The sequence below is a fragment of the Silene latifolia genome, chromosome 3, assembly GCF_048544455.1.
Source record: "Silene latifolia isolate original U9 population chromosome 3, ASM4854445v1, whole genome shotgun sequence".
Classification (NCBI taxonomy): Eukaryota; Viridiplantae; Streptophyta; class Magnoliopsida; order Caryophyllales; family Caryophyllaceae; genus Silene; species Silene latifolia.
In genome coordinates this window covers 114,284,320-114,297,261 of record NC_133528.1, presented here as the reverse complement: position 1 = coordinate 114,297,261, position 12,942 = coordinate 114,284,320, and the positions used below count along the sequence as shown (strand labels likewise).

Below are 12,942 nucleotides of genomic sequence, written 5' to 3'. Positions count from 1 at the left end.
GTCATTTCGGATCATTTTGGGTCTATCGGGCCATTTTGGGTCACTTCAAGTCGGGTCTCCTCGTGCCGGGTCACTTCTGGTATGTCTGGTCTCGAAGTCATTTGAGTCGGGTCAGCTTCACCAGGTCTATATTTGTGAACTTTAAACAAGACATTTGCAACTTATGATGCAAAGACCACTACAATTTATGAGCCAGATACTTAGCCTTGTGCCGTCTCTTACACCCAACAAAATTTATTCTTACACCCAACAAAATTTATGAGAAAAGATCAATGGGAGATTGCAAATATCAGGAGTAAAAATTTACAAGACTTCAGATGTTGCAAAAAAATGCAACTATGCTATGTTCTATGTATTATATCTGACGTGCTATTGCCACAAAGGATAGGCTACAAAATATAACTCCACTCTTTATCCGTGTCGAAACTAGTCACAAAGAAGTATAGGACTTGGAATAATTACTCACTACTGTGGTTCTCCTGACATATTTAGGCACTGTTAAGTGTAAGCTTTCAAGTTTCTAGTAGGTTACTCTCTACAAAAGGTTACTCCTGAACGCCGAGACCAATTTAGGGGACAAAAGCAAGACAAAGGCGAGTATGGACCCGGAGAAAATCTCGACAAAATACTTAATGGGGTCGTTATCACCTTCCTCAGATGCACCTGTAGACATTGCAGTGGCCAAAGGTAGGGCTTCGGTAACAGCATCTGCTAGATCATTGATGAAAGAAGGGTTGCAGTTGAGGGCAGGTACACGGCCCCAGTTCTCGACGCCTGACTCAAGGGCTAACTCCCTGTATTCCATATCTATTTCCTCAAGTGTCTCTATGTGCTCGCTCACAAAGCTACATTAAGTTGTAAGAGAAATAAGATGTTAGAACTTTCAGATTCGTAACATACAGCCCAACAAGTAGATTTCATCTATTACAAAAAAAAAAAGTTTATAATCATCCTCCTCTTACCACCAATAGATTACATTAGCTTTTGGATCAATTTTTTTTTTTTTTTTTTTTTTTTGCGTACACATGCAAAAAAAGCATAATAGTACTTTTTGCTGTTTGGCGGGATGGACCAAAAGGGAATATGTAAACTACTGGCTAAGACAAACGAAGTACAAGATGCCCTCTCTTCTTAAACGAGATAATATACGCCAAAGTAAGAGGCTTGGGACTTAGTCCATACCCCAATTAAAGTTCTAAAATTGGATATAATTCTTTAGCAGGGTTCATGCTAGTATGTTGTCCGTTAAGACGCGACTTATCCCTCACGAGCTTCAGAAACAATAATATAAACCAATGTAAAATGCTTGAAATTTCAGACAGTATCAATAATGACAAATGAAATTAACTGAACTACTCTATCATCATTCATTAGGACAACAAAAGACGAAAATGACCTCAATCAATCTACATCTCACCTCACAGGCACCGCTAGCAGATTCTTGACTCCTTTCTTGCCAAGCTCAACAAGAACTTCATCAGTATACGGTTTCAGCCATTGCACGGGACCAACTCGACTCTGAACATTAGGGCATCAAGAAAAGAATTACGACAGAGAAGAATTAAAGGAAGAAATACTCGGTATTACTGGCAAGAGAACGACGCAGACAAGAGGACTAGGATAAAATAACTACAAAACTACAATAAAGGTCCATATATTCAGAAAGCCACGTGTATACAAGATTTTCTCGTTTCAAACCTGGTAAGCAAGAGTGTGATCGTTGTTGATTCCTCTAGATTTGAACTCTCTCATAATTAAAAAGATGCAATCCTCCATCTGGTCTTTGTAGGGATCGCCAGCATTCTCTACATAGCTAACTGGCACTCCATGAGCACTGAAGAATATCATAACCTAAACATTTATTAAAACAATGACAATTAGTGTCAACATGGATTTTAGTTTAGCTGACAATTAGTGTCAACAGTTTATGTAAAACCACCACAATGCTAAAGTATTCCTCATTTAATTTTATGGTAAATGAATTGGCCTCACATGTAAGACCGTCTAGTGTAACTTATTGCAGAGTTCCAATCCAAACAAAAATCTCAACACAATAGTTAACAGCAGGAAGAAAAAGGCCACATTTTCCCAGTCAATGAAAGTGCCTACCTCTTCTGGTGCGGAAAAAGATTGTAGCTCTTTCTCAATCAGATCAGCCATAGACCTTACATACCTTCCCGTTGGTACCAGGATCTAATGATTGCTACCGGGAGACTAGAAAGATACGCATCCTCCCTGAAACAGACTTGAATTAGAGTAAGCAAAAAAAAAACAAGGCTAACGACATGACTTGATTTAGAAACAAGGATACCTGAACATATTCTGCAGAATTCGAAGACTGGAACCAGTTGTAGATATAGAATACTGGGGGTAGAGAGGGAGAATAACCAGCTTTGTAATCTTGTCACTCTTAATCTATATGAGCAAATGATACAAGTTCAACCACCTTGTCTTGGCAAAATCAAAATATAAAACTTTCAAGGGTAAAGAAATATATATTGACCCTTTGCCGACTCAGCTATATGACAACAACAACATCAGAGCCTTAATCCCAAAACGATTTGGGGTCGGCTATATGACCAAATGCAAAATAAAAGCAACAGATTAGAGTGCTTGAAAGAAGAATGTCGAGTAGTAGCAATTTTATTAGTTAAAAGGTTTTGAAAATGCCTTTTGAATTTCATTTCAAAATTCAAACTAACCATGGAAAGAGTCAAGCATTATACATAACAACGCCTTTTGGACTTTGATTAAGATTAAGCTTCTATTGTTGATATCATGTACAATTCCTGTTCAGACACAGCAGACAGGGAAAAATCTAATTGAAAATGAACCTGATCTACTGCCTCTTTGTTTACAGGAAAGCTTGACAATGCGAATTCTTGAAATAAGAATGTTTTCAGTAAACAGAAATTATATCTGCTAAGTTCCTAGAGAAAGTCACTGTTTTTTGCAGTGCAATTCAAATTAACCATAGAAAGAGTAAAATAGTCCCCATTTCATTGCATGCTCCAATTACATGAAACAACAATACGCTACTCCTAGCACAGATGAAGTTGGCAACATTAAACTCCTTCCATTTTTTATTCTCCCATTTGACTTGTCAACCTTTTTAAGGAAATGGTCTTTGTTTGCCCAATTACCCTTCATTAGCTCTACTCTCAGTGTCACATTAACCTCATCCAATCTACCCAACATACCCACCCCAAGACCAGCCACCACACCGACACCACACAAATACCAACCATCAACGCTATCACCGCCAGCCACCCTCAACACCCAATTCGCGAGCATCAACTCCCAACTGCCACCGCCATCCCATGACCTAGCCAACAAATACTAGATCTAGGGTAGAGGGTGAACAGGGGTGATACCTCCGATGGAGGTTGGTGGTATAGTGATGGTTGATGGGAACGGGACAGGAACGACGTGGGTTTTTGGGTAATAGAGGTTGGTTTTGGGTGGGGATGAGGTTGGGGTTGATGCTGAGTTATGGCTTACAGTTGGGTGGGCTTTGCACTGGTTGGGTATCTGGTGAGGAGGAGCAGTGGAAACGGCTAGGACTTGTCTTCGTTAGAGTGGCGGTTTGCGGGTCATCGCTTTGGAGAGCCGGTGGCGGATGGGTCGAGATTCAAGGAAGGCCAAGTCTGAGGGTGGATCGAGGTGGTTGGGTTTGGTGATTGGGGGCCCGAATGTTGGATGAGGTGAAAAAGGGTGCCGCAGGGGTAATTTTGGTAAAAACAATTGAAATAGTTACCTTATAAGGAAAGCATGAGAAGTGGGAGGATACAAAATATAGAACCCAAAAAGGAGGGAGTATTATGCCAACAGGTTCAAGCAAACATGCTAGCTACTGCTAGAAAGAATTTTATTTTTTTCCTGAGTATAATACATGACATTTAATTTGAGCCTCCGATAAAACAGCAGATGCATCTTTTATTTCATTTAAATGTAACAAAGGAGAAAAATTAAATTGAATCTGAACCTGATGAACTGCCTCTTCAGTAAACGGGTACCAATATCGCATGCCAACATAGACTGACACATTCTTATGCTTTGTTTCCAACGCCAACTTCAGTGCATTTGCCTTCATAATTCGACAGTTAATACCATAAGAATTGGCAGCATGGTAGAGTTTAATTATAATGAACTGAAATAAAAACAACTATGGATACGCATTATACTAAAGTAACACAAAAAAAAAAATACCACTAATGACTAACTTGCTCATCTGTCATTTTTCGTAGTGGTGAACCCCCTCCAATGGAAGCATACCCTTCCTTGCTTTTTGGAGCTCTAAGTGTAGAGATAAGTTGAGCCAAAGGTCTTTGCAGAAACTGAAACAACCTGGGTAGGCGAATGATGTCTTAATTCAAAATTATGATTGATAAGAAAGTCAGTATATATGTTTTGGGAGATAGAAAGCAAATCAATATATGAAAAATGGAGTCAACGGACAAACAGAGTCAAAAAGGCATACTGGATCAGCAAATAGATTGTACAAGAACGGTTGGACGTCATCAAGCGTATCAGGTCCACCAAGATTCAGGAGAAGCACACCAATTTTCTCTTCTGCAATTTGTGAAGTAGCTTCCACCTCACCATATGTGCCTGTGTAAGTGGTTGCAGAGCAAAAAGAATTCCCCACTCTATCGCTTCTCATTTTTAGCTGGCAAGAAGATAATCCAATGCTATTTCTAATATGACCATTGACTGATCGAGAAGGAGAGACACCGCAGGAACGGAAAGAAGATCTACTGAATGACACGCCATCTGAACAATGGCTACATGTATAGCTAAAAGGGAAAACGTAAATGGTTAGTGAAGATGATCAGACAACTGCGAATTATAAAAGTCTCACCGTGCACAAAATTAGCTAAACAGAGTCATTAAGAATGGTACATTTGCCTTCATTTTTGGGTAAATTTCTGTATTCATGCCAGTAAATGAAACATTGATAGCTATAACAAAAAAAAAAAAAAAAAAAAAAAAAAAAAAAATGATGCTTAGAAACTTATTTACCAAAAAAAATTAAGAGCAGCAATGACAGGATGTAGCATGTAAGGAAATGCGAGTATTGAAAATGTAATCAACCGATATGAACAAATAAGAATCTCAGTTTAAGGTGTGAATGTGTGATAGGTAGATTAGAAACCACAACTCAAAGTTCAAGAAAGGTGAGTTACCACTGATAACTAACCAACCGAGTGATAAGTCATTAAATCGTCCTACATGGACCACATGGAGACAAAATCCCACAAAGCACCATTACATAATCACCCGAATCACTCTCCGGAGACAACTACTTCACACCTTTAATGGCAAAATTGTCTCCGACTGAATAATTAGCACGATGTAGACAACAAATTTCAGAAATATGGCTAAGAAATTTATAACCTTATGATTTTGCTATCATTGAAACAAAAATCATAGAGTCATTAAGTCATCGAATAGAATACTTAATTTGGTTCAGCTAGTCCAAAACAAATACCCAAACTAATACCCAAAACTTGAATGTTTGCTTATAACCTAGTCGAAATTATTAAAGAGGCCCAGATACATTCGAGGAATGAGAACCTACATGGTTTAAACTATTAAAAAATTTCGTAAGTACAAATCCGGCATGTAACTGGCTGTGCTCAGCTTGAATCTAAGATTTTCGCAATTGCAATCCTAGAACATATTTTCCTACAGGAACACGGGGAATCAAACACGGCCATGGCTCTTATTATACTTCAAACAATACGATTGTTAGAATAACACAAAAATGATCAGATAGCATCAGGCTAATTAGAACAAAAATAACAACCACCACCAACCGGAGTGCGATTTTTCCGTCAAGTCCAACACCCTCCACCAATCTGTGACAGCTTGATCGTGACTGATCCAACGGAAAATCCATAGTTATTTTTTAGTAAAGGGAGCCATAACCATAAGGGCAGTTTTGGTACTAAGAGGACTGAACCCAGGTCATAAGTCGAACCGCTTTTGACTTTACCGGCTAAACTAGCTAACATAAGACGGCCAGGGGCGCAGGGCCATCATTAAGAAACGATTAATCAGCAAAGGTTGGTGATTCATCATAATTCATAACGTACACAATACTCAACAGGCTCACAATTCAACTAATACAACATAACCGATCTTGTGACTCCAACCCGACTAGTAATACACAATTAAGAACATGATTAAACTTACAAAAAAAAAAGTATACGATCAGTGATAAAAAATGAAAAACTTAGTTACCTATTAAATCTATGCCTGGAATTAATGAAGGCGGTGATTTGGGAAATGGTAACAGAAGTTGCATCCATGGCGTCTACACCAGGGGCGTCTCAAAAGAATCGTAGGCCCGGTGCGGGAAAATAAAATGAGGCCCTAAAAAATGAATAAACTGTTTATTTTTCATATGCTCAACACATAAAAGTACATAAGAAAACTTGGATTACAACATTTATTCATTCAAAACTCTTCAACCATATATCAATCCTCCGTTTCAATCGATTTCCATCAACAAAACTTGAAAATTTGATTCCAAAAGACGAAAACGTACAATAAAATACAAAGAATTAACCAAAAGTTAATGGGAGGCAGATTTAGGTCAGATATCCGAACTCCGTCGCGGCGTTGCCATCAATAAATTTTTCAGACGGTCTGAATCTGACCCATATAAAGAAATAAAATAATTAAACAATATAATTATGAATTACAAACTAAAATTAGCCAATAATTTCTACCTTGTCTTTAGCTTACTTCGTCTTTGTAAGCTTTTCAACTTAAAATTGATGAACAATGGATGCTTCTGTAAGAAAATAGTATGGAGTAATAGATACATCTTTAATCCGGTGTCTAATTCGATTGAAGGAGAAATTGGGAAATGAGAATTGATTGTAAATTTGTGGCATAATTTTGTGAAAATTCAAGATATTTATAATCAGAATTCTGAGATTTTTTTTATGAACGTTTGATTGTTTATTACGTTTGATTGATTATTGGGAATTGGGAGAGCTGAAATTGGGAAGGAAATATCAGAATTGGGAAGGGGAATAATTAAGGGGAGAAAATTAGGAGTGTGATTAATACTCCGTATCTTCCACGCTTAATAGTTTTCTTTTTTTTTTTCTTTTTTTTTGGTTTTTCTATAAGGTAACCCCCAGTTTTTTCGATTTTTATAAGGTAACTCTCTATTTAATTAAACTTCTAGTAGTAACCCTGTACTCTATATAAAATAATGAGCATGACCTCAACTTTGCAATCCGTCAAATTTGACTATTAACTTGGTTAGTGGTTGTTAAACTTGGTGACAAACTTTTTGGCTTCTTATTTGGCAACTTCCTGTACATCAATTTTCCTGCATTTCTGTTATTCCTCCTTACTCCTTTTAAATTCCCTCCACTTTAATTGTCTTTCACTTCTTTTACGTCATTTTTTTTTTCCATTTTTTTCCCAAACAGACAACAAAGATGAAAGCCATCTTTCTTCTTAACATGATTAATGACTGCATTTTGCGGCTGCCTGTGACGGGTTTTTTGGTGTCCTGAATGAGATTTTTATCGTTGGTGTTTGTTGTGAGATTAACTAGATTTCAGAATCTAATTATGATTGGTATCTTTCGAAAAATGCTGAATTGGTTGATTATAGAAGCATACACATTGTTCTCGGTCCTTTGGTTTGAATTTGAGCAAAATGGGGTTACAGTTGTATTAGTTGGAGGGATAAATGTGATAGCATTGTAGGTTGTTAGTTTTGTGGGAAATTGTTGTTTGATGCTTGGGAGGCTGGAAGTACTGGGAAATTTGAGTAATGGATTTTTATTACATCATGATGAAGAATGATCTTAATCAATCGACAACAACCAAAGGAAAGGGTGAAGAACCAAATCACTGGTTATATTAGTAAGCAACTGTAACATTAGAAAGTCGTTGGTTTTGAATTGAGGAATTAGTTGTGTAAGATAATATTATTGACATATTGTTTTCAACTTTTCATGGTTAAGGAGGAAGGGGGAGTAAAGGAAATGGAGGAAAATTGATTAAAAAAAAAAAAAAAAAAGGTCAATATCACCAAGTTAACAGCCACATCATCAAGTTAACAGCTAAATTTGACGGATTGAAAAGTTAAGGTCATTCTCATTAGTTTATATAGAGTACAGGGTTACCACTAGAAGTTTAATTAAATAGAGAGTTACCTTATAAGAATCGAAAAAACTGAGGGTTACCTCATAGAAAACCCTTTTTTTTTTATGGTGAAGGACTGGACTACAAATTTGGGCCCAAAATTTGGAGGCCCGGTTCGACCGCCCTGGGCCTTAGACGCCACTGGTCTACACAAAGTGATCCAAAAATGGAATGGAAGAATTAAGGGTTGTAGTGTTTGTAGGGGCGGACCGGGGTGTGCGCACAGTACCCCACGTGCGCACCCTCGGTTTTTGGATTCTTTTTTTTTTTTTAAACCTTTAGAACAGCATGTATAGCATTTGCGCTTCTTAATATACACTATACCAGGTGTGGCACAGTGGTTTAGACTAGAGGGTGTAAACAGAAGGATGTGGTAAATTATACGGAGTATTTCGTATTTCAAATGGAATTTGACCTATTATAATAATTTTTTTTTAGTTCTTCGATTAAAAATTTTGTTTCAGCGATTAAACAATTTTGACTCTTCTAAATCAATTAAAATTTGGAGTAGTTTATTTCCATGTCACTTTGAATTTTACGTTTTATTATGCAAATCAAGTTTATTTCCACTTTGACCGATCGGATCGCTTTAGTCGCTTCCATTTTATCGTCTCTATTGAAAAGTGCACCCCCGCCGTATGAATCCTAGGTCCACCAATGAGTGTTTGTGTCGAGAAATCGCGACTTTTCTTTGGTAAAATGAGGGAAGGGAGTTGGTAGCTGCTACCAAACGTACGTGTTCGTTCAATAAGGGGAAATTGCTTCGTTCTTAACTACTATCGTGTTTTCAAACGCTACCATTGAATATCTTTACCAAATAGAATTGTCTGACTTTCGGGTGTAGGGCTTTTGAAAACATAGTTGCTCATTTATGAACGCATTTTACTTTTTATAGATTTTTTGCCATTTATTTTCCATACCTCACCTAGAGGTGGCAATCGGGTGGGTCGAGTCGGATTCGAGTCGAGTTATTTCAGGTTCGGTTTATTATGATGTCGGATTGATTCGAGTCATGAACATTTTTCGGTCGGATCGGGTTTGGTCGAATTATTTCGGGTTATGACTTACCTCGGGTATCGGGTCGGAATATGGAACACTTTGTCGGGTTACGGTTGTTCTGGATCGGGTCAGTTGGGTTAAAAATCATGTAGCGGTTCATGTCGGGTCAAAAAAATTCAATGTTAGTTCTTATCGGGTTATAACGAGTAGACCAGGCAAAATTGACCCGACCCGACCCGACCCGAACCCCGACACACACCTGAACCCGACCCGACACCCGAATTGAGCCGACCCGTTTCTGACCCGATCCGAAATTGACCAAACCCGAAACCGGCCTGATTGACCTGTTTGTCAGTTCTAAATTAACGGGTCACAATTTGACGAATTTGTCCTTTTTAGGTTATTCTTTAATATTATACAATAGTATACATAGATAGTTACTAAAAAAAAATATATAAGATATTGTATTCAAATTTTTATTTTAAGACTAATTACCATTAGTCGATTGATTATGTATTTATGAACTAAGCATCTCATTTATATAATATTGAATGTGAACGTATGAGAAATATATTTTGACTCGATTGTGAACTCAACTGAACTTGAATTCACCTAAATTTGAATTAAACTAACTATAGTTAATTGAACTCGAATTGACCCGAACTGAAATGTAGCTTATAAGTAATTATAATTTTAAAAATTAAGTTAAGTTAAGTTTAATTATCTTAAGTTAATTATGTTTGTTATCTTAATTTAATTTAAGTAAAGTTTAAGTTTAAGTTAAATCCAAGTTAAATTATATTTAGCTAAGTTAAATGCAATTTTAAATTTACTTAAGTTAAGTTAAGTTCAATTAAGCTCAGTTTAATTTAGCTCAATCAAGTTCAATACTACTCAGTCCAACTACATTTAGTTCAATTTAGCTCAATTAAGTTATGTAAAGCTACAGTCAATTCAATTTAAATCAATTAACTTCAGTTTTGTTACAATCAGTTCAATTTAGTCCAACTACATTTAGTTTAGTTTAGCTCAATTAAGTTCAATAAAGCTACAATCAAATCAATTTAGCTCAATTAACTTCAATTTTGTTACAATCAGTTCAATTTAGTCTAACTACATTTAGTTTAGTTTAGCTCAATTAAGTTCAATAAAACTACAATCAAATTAATTTAGCTCAATTAACTTCAGTTTTGTTACAATCAGTTCAATTTAATTCGATTTAGCTCAATTAAGTTCAACTTAGTTTAACATAACTCAATCAAGTTCAATTCGATTTAGTCCAACTACATTTAGTTCAATTTAGCTCAATCAAGTTCAGTTCAGCAACAATAAGTTCAGTTTAACTCAATTTAGTTCAATTAAGTTCAGTTCATCTACAATCAGTTCAATGTAACTCGGTTTAACTCAATTAAGTTCATGTCAGTTCAGTTTAGCTCAATTATGTTCAATTCAATTCCGTCCAACTACTTTTCATTAAGTTTAGCTTAATTGAGTTCAGTTCAGCTACAACCAATTCACTTCAGTTCAGTTTTGCTCTATTAAATCCAGTTATGTTTAGCTCAGCTCGGATTTATTTCAGTCTAAAACAGTAAGACCTTAATCAAATAAACTACTTCGTATTATATACACCAATATTAAATAAATTTATATAAAACCGTCTTACTCAAATATCCGTGATTGCCGATCGCGACATGTTCTTACTAAAAACGTGAGAAATATAAGAAATGGTATTAATGAAGTCATGGCCACTTAGGCCACCTTCTCCATTTTTCTATTAATGCATAATGGGTTTTGCCCACAAAGACACGTTTAAGACTAAAAATTAGGACCAATCGTTGGTTGGCGCAGTGGTAGCATGAGGCTACGCTTGGTAGGGAGGTATGCGGATCGATCCCCCACAACTGCGATTGGGAGGGGTTTAAATACCGTAATCCTTGGACACGACCCGAAATTCGGATTAGTCGGCTCAATATGGTTCGGATTACCGGATGGTTTAGACCAAAAAAAAAAAGACTAAAAATTAGGGAGTAGCAAATTAAATAGCCATGGCTTTTAGTTTTCACTCTTCACTGTATAACATTGCAATAACTCCAATTCCAAAATTAACAAATCAAAAACAACAAATCTCTACTAATAACCATCAGCTACAAAAATTTACCAAATATCAAACACAATACAAGATAAATCTCACATCTCGCTCCATTGTAAGTAATAAACTCCTGATTCCATTAAGTTCAATCGATTAATTTTTGTGTGTTCAATTTTTGATCATGTCTTTCGTTTTACGAACAGGGACGATCATGTCAACGGAAGAGGCTAATTCAATTGCTACCGGTAAGTAATCAAACTACTTTACTGACATAATTGCATTTTTATTGGATGAATTTGTTAGTTTCGATGGTTCTTAGTACCATCTAAATGTATGTGTTTATGAATGTAGATTTTGATGAAGAAATCCAACCAGACGGTAACGGAAATGTAAACCAGGTTGACGATGATGGTTCTTCAGATGAAGCGTTAAAGAAGCGAAGGAAATCTTGGGTATGGAAACATTTCAAGCTTATCAAACAGAAAACACCGTCTGGGGTCAAAATAATTGGAACCTGTAAGCATTGTAAGTCTGCTACTTATGACGCTTCATCCCTTGTTGGAACATCCAATTTCAAGAGGCATTTGCTAAAATCTTGTAGTGAGTATAGAAAACTCAATTCTAACCAGTCAAGTTCAGGGAAAGAAATTGATCAAAATTTATATAGAGAATTGTTAGCTGAAGCAATTATGAAACATGGGTATAGTTTTTCTTGGGTTGAAAAATTCACAAGTTTCTTAACGACAACTTTCAACACATATCAAGAAATACTGCCAAAAAAGTCTGTTTGAATATGTACGGCAGTTTTAAAGACAAGATAAAAGAAAGTTCTTAAAGAGTTGCCGGGTAGAATATGTTTGACATCTGATTTATGGTCAGCGCCTAATAAGAGAAGTTTTTTGTACATTACTGCTCATTATATAGACAAAGACTGGATATTGCAAAGTAAATTGTTATGCTTTCGACGTTCCCCTCCCCCACATGGTCAATTTGAACTATCTCAGCAAGTCACTGATGTTATTTTGGATTGGGAAATTAAAGACAAGGTATTTTCTCTAACGGTTGACAATGCAAGTAATATGGATAAAATGATTGATTACTTGAAACAGGGAACATTTAAAGACCTGCTTTGTCTTGGCGAATACTTCCATATACGTTGTTGTGCTCATATATTAAATTTAGTGGTGAAAAATGGTCTGGAGATCATAAAAGGCTCTATACATAAGGTAAGAGAAGGTGTTCAATATATTGATGGATCAGATGCAAGGATAGAAAAATTCTATGAATGTGCCAAAAAGCTTAATATGTCTGTTTCTTTTGGTTTATGGATGGATGTGCCTACTCGTTGGAATTCGACGTATATGATGCTTGATAGGGCACTTAAATATAAGGATTATTTTGCTTCTATTGATGGTACTAGCATGTATGTGCTTGATATTAATGAGTGGGATAAAGTTAGGAAAGTATGTCATCTTTTGGAACCATTTTATGAAGTTACCAAATTATTCTCCGGGAGTGATTACCCTACTGCGAGTTTGTATTTTCCATATGTATGGCAAATACATACTCGTCTTAAGAGGGGAACTATTTGTGATGACATTGATATTAGTCAAGCATCTGGAGAAATGTTGGTAAAGTTTGATAAGTATTGGCATGAATATGCTAAGGTGCTTGCAT

The 12,942-nt window shown here is 36.2% G+C and overlaps 1 pseudogene; it reads right to left on the bottom strand.

Moving 5' to 3' along the window:
- Positions 1-255: 255 nt before the first annotated feature.
- Positions 256-12,942, bottom strand: part of LOC141647873 (ferrochelatase-2, chloroplastic-like) — a 56,303-nt pseudogene continuing 43,616 nt past the window's right edge.